This window comes from Bison bison, unplaced genomic scaffold (assembly GCF_000754665.1).
Source record: "Bison bison bison isolate TAMUID 2011002044 unplaced genomic scaffold, Bison_UMD1.0 scf7180017864142, whole genome shotgun sequence".
Taxonomy (NCBI): Eukaryota; Metazoa; Chordata; class Mammalia; order Artiodactyla; family Bovidae; genus Bison; species Bison bison.
The window spans coordinates 1,632,910-1,644,586 of record NW_011494714.1 but is presented as its reverse complement, the minus strand read 5'-3'; the positions used below and the strand labels follow the sequence as shown (position 1 = coordinate 1,644,586).

The window sequence follows — 11,677 nt, the reverse complement described above, 5'->3', positions numbered from 1 at the left end:
AGAAGTGGTGCTGGGAAAACTGGTCAACCACTTGTAAAAGAATGAAACTAGAACACTTTCTAACACCATACACAAAAATAAACTCAAAATGGATTAAAGACGGTTTGCTTTTGAAGTAATGTGGGGAGAGGGGGGCCAGAGCAGTCCCATGGCAGGGACTCCACTTTATTCTGTACATTGTTCGTATCTCAACCCGGTGCACATCCATTCTGCAAGAAGACCTCGTGACTCTCTACAATTTAGCATCTGTATATTGAACACCTACTATGAGCAGGAGATACTCTGGGTCTTGGGGCCACCCATGCTTGCATTCTAGTAGGGAATTTTTTTTTTTTAATTTTTTGTGTTTTAGAAGCAAAGGAAATTAGTTTTTTTTTTTTCTTATTTTTTTTTTTAAGTTCAGTTTAAAATCTTGGGCTCTCTTCCCTTTGGTACTTTTAAAAATTGATGTATTTGTTATTGTTTAGTCACAGTCATGTCCCACTCTTTGTGACCCCGTGGACTGTAGCCCTGCTTCCCTGTCCTTCACTATCTCCCAGAGTTTGCTAAAACTCATGTCCACTGAGTTGATGATGCCATCCAACTATCTTATCCTCTGTCACCCCCTTCTCCTCCTGCCTTCAGTCTTTCCCAGAATCAGGGTCTTTTCCATTGAGTTGTCTCTTTGTCAACTCAGGTGGCCAAAGTATTGGAGCTTCAGCCTCAGTCCTTCCAGTGAATATTCAGGGTTGATTTCCTTTAGGATTGACTGGTTTGATGTATAGTTATTGTACAATATTATATGTTACAGGTATACAATATAGTGATTCACAATTTTTAAAGGTTATACTCCATTTAAAATTATTATAAAATATAGGCTATAGTCCCCTTGTTGTACAATATCTTTGTAACTTGTCTTATACCTAATAATTTGTACCCCTTACTCCCCTACCCCTCTTGCCCTGGTCCCCTCCCCTCTTCTAGCAGGGAAGAATTTATTTAATCCACTGGAATGTCCCACGTTGGAAAAATTGGTGTCTGACTATAACTCCAGGTAGGTCTTTGAGGCTGGTAATCTAGACTATGATCTTCCTGATAGGAAACCCTTGAGGACATTGACTCTGAATACCCACGTCTAGAGTAAGTAAAAACCCTGCAACCTGATAGGGAAACTTGAAAGATAGCAAGTAATTATCGCCCGAATTACAGAACTAAATGCAGTGTTTACACTGGGGAAAAGAATGACACTATTAAAAACTAATTATTACAATCTAATTGACAAACTAGCAGTGAGGAGGAACAGACTTAACAAAGAAACCCTCCAGGGCTCAGGCTTCTTGCTAACTACCAGGTAATAGTCCTTCCCCTGGAAATGAAAATAAACAATCCAGTCCCACTGCAGATAAAATTTCTGACTCCCACAGGGAAAAGTCTTTCAAGAATGTCAGGCTGTGTTTAAAAGATTATCTCCCATGGTAATTAAATGGATTTTCAAGCTGAGGTTTCTCCAGAAAAGCGAATAACCGGCAGGTCATGGCTCGTTGGCGTGGAACAGTTGTGCCCTGTGGGCTCTCTAGAAGTTGGGAATCAAGGTTTGCCACCTGGAGTTCATTCATCAGTATTTCAGCACAAGGAAAGATGTACTGAGGTGGAGTGGGCGGAAGGCACACCACATCTTCTGGGCACTCTTCCATAGACCACAGCGTTGTTTCAAGAAAGAGAGAGAGAGTGAGAGAGAGTGAGAGAGAGAGAGAGAGAGAGAGAGAGAGAGAGAGTGTGTGTGTGTGTGTGTGTGTGTGTGTGTGTGTGTACGCGCGCATGCGTGCCCACTTCACAGAATCCCCATCCCCGACTACCTTGTTCTCTGAGAGTAGGGAGGGTCAGAAGCAAAACTTGATGCCCTCATTCATTTAAAATGCTATGAGGAGGGACTTCCCTTGTGGTCCAGTGGCTAAGACTCCACACTTCCAAGGCGGGAGCCCCAGGTTCAGTCCCTGGTCAGGGCACTAGATCCCACATGCTGCAACTAAGAGCTGTCCACATGCCCCAACTAAAACAATCCTCCATGCTGCAGCTGAGAATCCCAGTGCTGCGAGTGAAGACCCTGCATTCCACAAGCAAGACCAGGTGCAGCCAAATAAATAAACAAACAAATTTTAAAATGTTGAAAGAAAACTGTCAACCCCAGAACTCTATAACCAGTGAAAATAAGTATTATCAGATAAAACTAGAGAATTTGTGACCAGCAGAAATACTCGGTAAGAAATGTGAATGAAAGTTCTTTAGGCTTTAAGGGAAATTATCCCAGAAGAAACTTGGAGCTTCAGGAGGCACAAGAGAGCACTGGAAATAGTAAATAAATAGAGAAAAAAATTTTTTTTAGATGCTATGAGGAGTTGGCCCTATGTCTGGACACACACGGGAGAATCCTCTAATTTTTCAGGCTGTCAGCCTTCAGGTATACTGTTTCAGAAATGTTGGAACTTGAAGAGATTTCAGAAATGGTGGAACTTGAAAGGATTCCAGACTCTCTAGTTCAGCCTCTCAATGGACACCAGTTTTCTCAGTTCTCACATATCATAGTTTCTCCTGGACTGTGTTGTTTTTATTTCCACAGCCTCAAAGCCCTGGACTCAAGGCAACTAAACTACACCAAGATGGCGACTAGGGGAGAGGGAGGCTGGAGGCAGTCACTCCAGGGAGCAGACCGGAGCAGGGCAGTTACTCAGCTGAGGGCAAAACCAAATTCCTTAGAGACCGCAGGGAACAGAGGGGAAGCTGTCAAGAGGTATCATGCAAACCCTGAGGGTCAGGAGGAGGTGCAGCTACCAGGTGGCAAGCCTTCCAGAACACGGCCGCCAGCCTTTGCTCTGCTCACAGCCGCATCTGGGCCCGCGGCCAGGGTGGCAGAAGCTGCCAGCCAGGCCCGAAGGGAAGAAACTCAGGAAGTGAAGATGTGGCAAAGCTGTGCATCCTGTAGCTAAAGGGAACTGAGTAAGAACTCTCTTCCCAGAGCAGGGATTCACCTGAACCCTTCCTGAAAGACAGGCCCAGACCCTCCCATTTCATGTCTGTGAACCCACATCGTGACTGGGGGCACGTGTGTGACAGACACTGAGGAAACATAATCCCCAAAGAATGAAAGCCCCCAGGGACCACAGAGCTCAGGAAGTGTTATCAGGAGGAATTTTTCTTTTGTCCTAAGTCATTTTCCTTGCAAGTTGGCTAAATTAGGTGTTTGGGAGCAGAAAAGACTAAGGATATAAAAGGAAACAGAAGAGACTTCCCTGGTTGGTCCCTCGTGGTCCAGTGGTTAAGACTCTGCCCTCCCAATGCAGGGGATCCGGGTTCGATCCTTGGTCAGAGAATTAGATCCCACATGTCACAACTAAGACCCAGCACAGCCAAAGGAATACATATTAAAAAAAAAAAAAGAAAAAGCAACAGAGTTCATGGTTGAGAAAGAGAAATTCCTAGGAAAGAGAAGCAACTGTACTGGACCCAGAGAGTTCAAAGAACCAGATCCAGCTGCTCCCCCCACTCGCCCCCCAACCGCCGCCCCTCCATGAGTGATCCCAAGCAGGTCACATTCCCTGCCTGAGCCTCCTTCGCCCTTTGTACCAATGGGAGGGGTGGACACTACGTTCTGGAAGTTCCCTTCTGGCTCCCAAGCTCTGAGATTTACTAAGATTACTGGGGCTAAGCACCTTCACCTCTGTATCAGGCCAGTTGGAACGGGTTGGAAAAAACTGCTCACGCCAAGGCAGCTCCTGGGCATGTGACGGGGTGCCTAGTGGGAACCAGCTGTGGAAATGAGGGTACAGGGCACTGCCATTCCCCAGGCTGGTCCAGTGCTGCTGGTCTCAGCTGCCAACCATGGGGTGGGGTTGGGGTCGCTCATCCTGAGCGCCCATCACAGGCCCTTAGGGCAGCAGAGTCTAGAAAGCCTTTCCTTCTCCTTCTCCTCATTATGGTTGGTGGTGATAGTGATGATGATATTAGTAGTTTGGGTCCTTACACCTCTACAACTCTGTGGGGTCCACGAGGCAAGAACTGCCCCATTTTGTAGATGAAAAATTGAGAGTAAGTGATTTGCCCAAAGTCAGACTTTGGCTTAGTAACAGAGTTACCTTGCCTGGATCACAGAACTGTGAACTTCTGTTTCAGGGTTTATCTGGGAGATTTTGTCCAGGCCCGTTTCCTCCCCGTCCCGTGATCTCCTTGAAGGCAAGGACCGTGTCTCATTCATCCCTGCCTTGGCTGCAGTGCCTGGCACAAAGCAGGCCCTCACATGTTTACTGAGCTGGATTCTCCTGCTAATTTTATGCTTGTTCCTCTAAGGGAAGTAAGTGCCTATATTAATCCCCCTAGCTTCTCTCTATTCCCCCACATAATTTTTTTTTTTTCCTATCAAAAAAGAAATGCAAAATGATGTCACTTGCTCAGGTTCAGAATTTACGTTCCTAGCTTTGTCGTGTACGTGCATGAGGTTTTGCTCTGTTTGGAGCCACTCACTGAAAAATAAATCCGATTGCTGGCCCCTGGCTTGGGAGGTGATCTGCCAAGTATGGGATTTTATTGGAGTTCATAGGACCCTCTGCCAGCATATGATGGCTCTGTCCCCTTCTTACATGGCTAGGGACATTGTCAGAGCGGCCTCCCATCTCTTTGGCTTGTAGGTGAGAGAGGTGCCAGGGTGGGGTGCACCAAGGCACCCAGTGTCGGGCATGTCAGCAGCGGCTCCCTTCTGCCCCCAGATGCTGTGTGGGCAACGTGTGACTTGTTGCTGCTCTAACACTGCCTTTTCATCGGCAGCTACAGCCCTGGCTGTCATCTTTCAGCCTGTTCTCAGCTATCACACTCATGCCAATGGCTGTAACCTCTCCCAGGACTGGCTCTTCCAAAAGAAGCATTTCTAGCTACCATCAAAATGTGACTTTTCTCTTGAGATGTGACTTTCCCTCTTGCATGGATTAGATTCCTCCCAAGATCATGATAAAAAGGAGATCATACGGAGCTCCCTGTTTGTTTTCGCAACTGAAATCAAGGCATTATTTCTTTCCAGTTCATGAATTTTTCTGTTTGAGGCAAAACAGAAGCGGCCCAAATTTCTGTTTTGAATTGTAACAGGAGATTAACGTGGCACAGCTCAAAGCGCCTCTCATGCTTCTCAGCAAGGTGTTATTGAGGCCCAGAGTAAAGACGTGCATTACCCCAAGGACCAGCGTGGTTTCAGGGAAAACACCAAATACGTGGAACCAGAGAGAGAGGAGCAAAGTGAGCCCCCCATGCCCTGGCTTTGACAGTCCTTGGCGAATCTGCCTCCATCTCTACCGTACCCATGCTCCCCAACCCTGGATGATTTTTGAAACATCCGAATATACTTCATCTGTGCATATTTCAGTATGTCTTTAAAATACAAGGGCTCTTAGAACAAAAGCATAATACCATTACCACACTCAAAAAGTTAACCGTTCCTTAATCTTACTAAAACCAGTCAGAATTTTAAAAATTTCCAAGTATCTTGTATCTTGTTATTTGAAATCAATGATCTTTATTTTTAATAACTGTAATTAAAACTCCTCATTCCTCTTCTCCTAAATTAAAAAAATTTTATTTTATGGAAGTGTAGTTGATTGACACGGTTGTGTTAACAGCAAAGTGATTCATTATACATACACCCATTCTTGTGTATGTCCTTTTCCATGATGGTTTATCCCAGAATATTGACTGTAGTTCCCTGTGCTATGCAGCAGGACCTTGTTGTTTTCATATCTTTTTTAACGGTTGTTTGTAAAATTCAGGATTCAGATAACATCCAGAGAGTACAGTTGGTTGATGTGTTACGGCCTAGATCTCAATTTGATGGTGCTAATAAGCTTTGTCAGAGGACAAATGACCCCACTCTTCCAAAGCTCAAATGCTCAAAATCTCAGAGCCAGACCAGTCTGGTCCATCCTTTGCCCTCAGGGTGGGTCATGGAGTCCCAAGTTTCCATCACCACCACCATCCCCACCATCCCAGGTTAGGCCCTCTCACTCAACATATCACGCTGCAAAGGACCCCTGCAGGGTCCCCGCCCAAGCCTTTCCTGTTGGCTGCCAGGCTCCTTTCTTGTTGCAACTGGGTTTAACCAGGTGTAGCCCTGCGCCCATCCGTCCACTCCGTTTCTCCGCAGCATGCCCTGCCTTGCTCCTGTCCCCCAAAAAACAAAGCAGAACCATAGCCATCTTTCACAGTTTTAGCCTGTCAAGGCCTTCATTAATTTTTTTCTTTTTCTGTTTTTTTTTTGGCTGTGCCACAGGGCATGTGGGATCTTAGTTCTAGGACCAGGGATTGAACCCACATCCCCTACATTAGAAGGCAAAATCTTAACCATTGGATCACCAGGGAAGTCCCTGTCAAGGCCTTCAAAAGCCCTCATACCTTCCTAAGGTCGACTGCCATAGTCAGGCCAGCTGCCCCATCCTCAGAACAACCTTCACAAATGTTCTTATGCTAAAAATCTGCTTAAAATGCCTCCTTTCCTCTCCACCTTTGCAAATCTTGTCCATCTTCAAAAACAAACTCAAGTCCTGGACAAGCTACTCCAGCACTTTCTTGAATTGTCATTTAACCATCTCCTCTGTGACTGTTATCATAAACCTGTTCCAGACTAGAATTCTGCCTTCAAGTTCCAAAGACATTTGGAAGCCTAGAAGCCAATGTCATATCCCTCCCCTGTGTCTGAGCACACAGTGGCATTTAGTAGACACTTAATGAATAGTTTCTTAAGCTCATTTCAGAAATCTAGCCGTAAAGGAATAGGAGAGGGGCATGTGTGTGTGTGTGGTTATAGGAAGATGAGAGTGACGAGAAGCATTTTTGTTTTTTAATGGAGAGACTTCAGCACTTTCCTTCTATGCAGAAGGAAAAGTAAGCAGATAAGGAAGGATGGTTCCAGAAGAAAGTCATGGAGTGTGACCCTGAAAAGAGAGCAAGGGAGGGGAGGGCCTGGAGGCAGAGGTAGAAATTACCTCTGGGCTGGAGGAGGCATGCAGTAAGCATTTGCTAAATAGTTAGACCAGTGCACTGAAGCCTTCCTGGAAAGGGAGCCCATAGACGGACAAACAGAGCCAGAAATCCTAGAACTCACAGATCTGCAGAGCTGATCAGAGAGAAGACTGACTGTGGGATGACAGGCAGTCTCAGGGTCTCACACTCTGAGATGCACGCAGCCCAAGTACATCCATGAGCCTAGAAGAGTCAGTGTGGTTTTTTAAAGTGAACTTGTCTTGTTTTAAAATTTAAACAACAACATTTTAAAGCAGGTACAAAAGTAAAGAGCACGGTAGAATGGCCCCATGTGCCCATCCGTTCGTGACAGATTTAGTGTTACCCACCCCCCACCCCATCCATTTCCCTCAGCCGGATTACTTTGAAGAAAATCTGTGGATGCTTATATACAACTAAAGGTAAGAACTCTCTAAAACTAACCTCATATCATCTTCACATCTAGGAACTGTTAACAGGGATTTCTTAATGTCATCAAATACCCAGTGCGTGTTCAGTTGCCCCAGTTGTGTCATAATTTGTTTTCCTATTTTTAAGTATAGTTGATATACAGTGCTTCAGGTGTACAGCAAAGTGATTCAGTTATATATATATTTATATAAGATTATATATATATTCTTTTTCAGATTATTTTCCATGATAGGTTATTATAAGATACTGAATGTGCTCAAGTCGTATGTATTTATGAAAGAGTTTGTTTGAATCACAGTCCAGATAAGGTCTGTGTATCATGACTGGTTAATATGTCCCATAGGTTTCTTTTTATCTACAGGTCCTCCTTTTATTTCTCTCCAACATGGGTGTATTTACTCATACTTATGTGCATACAGACTCACTACTGCCTTGGGCAAATAACAATCTACACAAGTAAATGAAGGATAATTTTACTATTTTATAATGTTTGCAGACATGGTATCGGGGTAAGTAAAACACTTAATGGGGTTGAGTAATTTCTACATTTACTAAATATACTACATATGTGACAGCATATATTATAATAAAAAAGCATATATAGCTCCGTAGAAGACCAGAACCATGTAATTACGGGTACAGTTTGATTGCTGTTTCTTACTGATTATTCTTTCTCACTGACTGCATCCTGTGTGCTTAAGAATAACATAAAATTTAATGAAGATAAATATTGCCTATAATTTGGACTATATCTGACAAGTCTGGACCAAAAATAAAATGCATTCACTATTATTTTATTTTGATGTTTGTCCTTTGGGGCCTTTCTAAGTCTGTCCCTCAGACCTACGTGGCGCCCCTGGCATTGGTATGGTAACAAGGGTGTGGTGGTAGCCACACCCTTGGGATAGACCCTTCAGTGTCTCTGTGAACGCCTGGGCAGCTGGTCCTGACCACTTTCTCCGGGGCCTGTCTCTTTGGACTGACCACCAAAACATAGCCAGATCAAAACTTGCCCCCACAGATTAAACTATAGTGACAAGGTCTTACACATTCTGGATGTTGACACACCTTTTTTGTTTTTTAAACCAACAGTCAAAATTTTAGTACAATAAAAGCTTTTGATCAGTACATAAGGTTTGTTTTTTAAGATCTGACTGGTAAAAATGCCCCTAGTCTGGGCATGTATATTTATTGAAAATGGTCATAGATTGTGTATCAAATTTGAATACACACTTAATTAAACAGATACTTTCAGTTTAAGAATGAGTATTCCAATGTTGAATAAAGGAGAAAATCACTAAATACCCTCCTTGGAATGCTATTTAATTTTGAAGTTAATTCATTCATTTCTTCAACAAATATTCCTACTATGGGCCAGGCATTGTATTTAGTATGGTAGATACAATGGAGAACACGGCAGATCTGGTCTCTGTCCTCATGGAACTTACATAATAGGGACTTCCCTGGTGGTCCAGTGGTTAAGCATCTGCCTTCCAATACAGGGTGTGCAGGTTCAATCCCTGGTCGGGCAACCAAGATCACATATGCCGTTCAGCAACCATGCCCATGTGCCTCAACTACTGAGCCCATGCTCTGGAGACTGTGATCCACAACCGAGACCCAACCCATCCAAAAATAAATAAATGTTAAAGAAGAAAAGACTGATAATAAATTACAAATAAGCAAACCAATGTACATGAGTAAGATAATTCCAGTCTGCAATCAGTGCTATGAAGGAAATAAGCAAGGGCTGATGGAGAAAAATGGAGGACTACAATGGACCAAGTGGTTCAGGCAGGCTTCTCAGAAGAGGTGCCATTAAAGCCGAGACTTAAAGGATGGGACTGAATCCACAGTGAGTGAGACCTGGGGAATGGCATTCCAGAGGGCAGGCAGAGAGCATTCAGAGGCCCTGCTCCAGCAGAGAGCCTGTATATTTTTTGTGTATGTGATATAAAGACTCAGAAAGAACCTAGGGTTCATCTGGCTTCCTCTTGGCTAGGCTGGGTGTTACCCTGTGACAAGGCTGAGTGGGTGTCATTTGGCACCTGCTCAGGTACACTCCTTTCAGGGAGCTGGGACCCACCTTTCTCCAGGGGTCACGCATCCTCTGTGGTCCTGTGGCTACAGCCACAGAGAACACAGCTAAGCCACAGGACCCCATTCAGAAGAGAAGGCAGCCTCTGTATCCTCTCTATACCCATCTTAACGTCACAAATTTTGGGATTTCCCTGGTGGTCCAGTGGCTAAGACTCCATGCTCCCAGTGCAGAGGACCTGGGTTCGATCCCTGGTCAGGGAACTAGATCCCGCATGCCACAACTAAAGAGTGTGCATGCCGCAAGTAAAGACCTGGTGCAAACAAACAAATATTTTTTAAAATACTACACATTCTCAGGATGTTAGGATGTAGAAATCACATTAAAAATTTTTTTTTAATTTTTTATTATTTATTTTGGCTGCATTGGGTCTTTGTTGCTGTGTGCAGACTTTCTCTAGTTGCAGCGAGCGGGGCCTACTGTCTAGTTAGGGTGCTCAGGCTTCTCACTGCAGTGCCTTCTCTCGTGGAGCACAGGCTTCAGTAGCTGTGGCACACGGACTTAGTTGCTCCAAGGCATGTGGGATCTTCCTGGACCAGGGATCAAATCCATGTCCCCTGCATTGACACATGGATTCTTAACCACTGGACCATCAGGGAAATCCTAAAAATATGTTTAATATATATTTTATAGCTCCTGCAGTTCCCGTCTGGAGTTGATTAAAAGATATATGGCTTCTCATAAAAGTCCAGGGAGCTGAACTGTTCAGTATTACGGGGTTCCCACAGTATCTGCCCTGGCTGGATTCTTATCCCCGCTGAGCAGAAAGCCACACTGTGCTGGCTCTCTGTTTTCCTGCCAGTCAAGTGGAGAGGCATGGCCGTAAAGCCCCATAACCTGCCCCAAAGGGAAGAAGTCTACTAGAGGGGTGGGTTAACGATTAACCGGTGATGTCTTATGATTTTATTATAAACAGAGGTCAAGGAGCCAAACTGGTGTTGAAGCTTTTTCTTTGTTAATGTTAGAAATGAAGCAGAGCAAGGGCTGGAGGATCAGGGTTACTTATTATTTACAAAGCTTAAAGCTGGACAGCCATAGCAGGCCCATTCTGCTTCCTTGGTTTTTATTGTTGTAGATCAATATGAAAGATTATTCTTATTTTAATAGAAATAAAGTTTTCTAAGGATGCTCGAATCCGTACTTTATATCAAACTTTTCCTTTTATTATTTCAATTTTTTTGGGCGGGTCACTTTGAGAGGGAAGGGACTGGGACGGGGTAAAGTCCTCCCAAGCCACTCTTTGGCAGCCTCTCTGGTTTAGCCGTGGCAGTGGGGCCATTGCAGGCTGGAGGGTGAACAAAGGTGAGCTGCAAGACTGGGCCATCAACTCAGCTCTCTGCTAGCCGTGGGGAAGTCCTTCCCCCACACCTTGCCATATTAGAAGGCCCCTACCTCTCCAGTAATCCCTTTCCAGTATTGCTGGGGGAGAGGGGAGGTACGGGTATAGCTAGGAGGAGACTTTGCAGTCATTTACCCTTTGGCTTCCAGGCATTTGTCAGGTTCTCTCTGGAGGGAAGGCTTTTATAGGGAGGAGGGTGGGGTTTCCTAGGTGTCAAAGATAGATGGTGCCAGCTACTCGCTTTTGCTCCTGTCTCTGGCACCCTTTTAGGTTCTGTTGCCTTAGAGAGTGTTCAATGTGGTGGAGCTCTGCCCACTTCTCGGGACTCCTCTGAACCTACTCTCCACCCCCTCTTTATTGCAGCAATGCTGAGACACACCCAGCTGCATCTCATCTCCCTGAAACACCCTCTCCCTGCCCCTCTCACTCCCCAAAGGCAGGACCAAGTGTCTCCCTGTCCTGGTGCTCCCATGGAGCCTTTACATTTATCTTTCCTAGAGGCACCTACCAGAGAAGGCGATGGCACCCCACTCCAGTACTCTTGCCTGGAAAATCCCATGGATGGAGGAGCCTGGTAGGCTGCAGTCCATGGGGTCTCGAACAGTTGGACACGACTGAGCGACTTCACTTTCACTTTTCACTTTCATGCACTGGAGAAGGAAATGGCAACCCACTCCAGTGTTCTTGCCTGGAGAATCCCAGGGACAGAGGAGCCTGGTGGGCTGCCGTCTATGGGGTCACACAGAGTCGGACACGACTGAAGCGACTTAGAAGCAGCAGCAGCAGGAGAGGCACCT

At 45.0% G+C, this 11,677-nt stretch overlaps 1 protein-coding gene across 1 annotated transcript in view; it reads right to left on the bottom strand.

The window, feature by feature from the left end:
- The window catches only part of CA12 (carbonic anhydrase XII), a 205,591-nt gene that overhangs the window by 22,869 nt on the left and 171,045 nt on the right, over window positions 1-11,677 (bottom strand). The gene's annotated exons all lie outside the window — the stretch shown is intronic.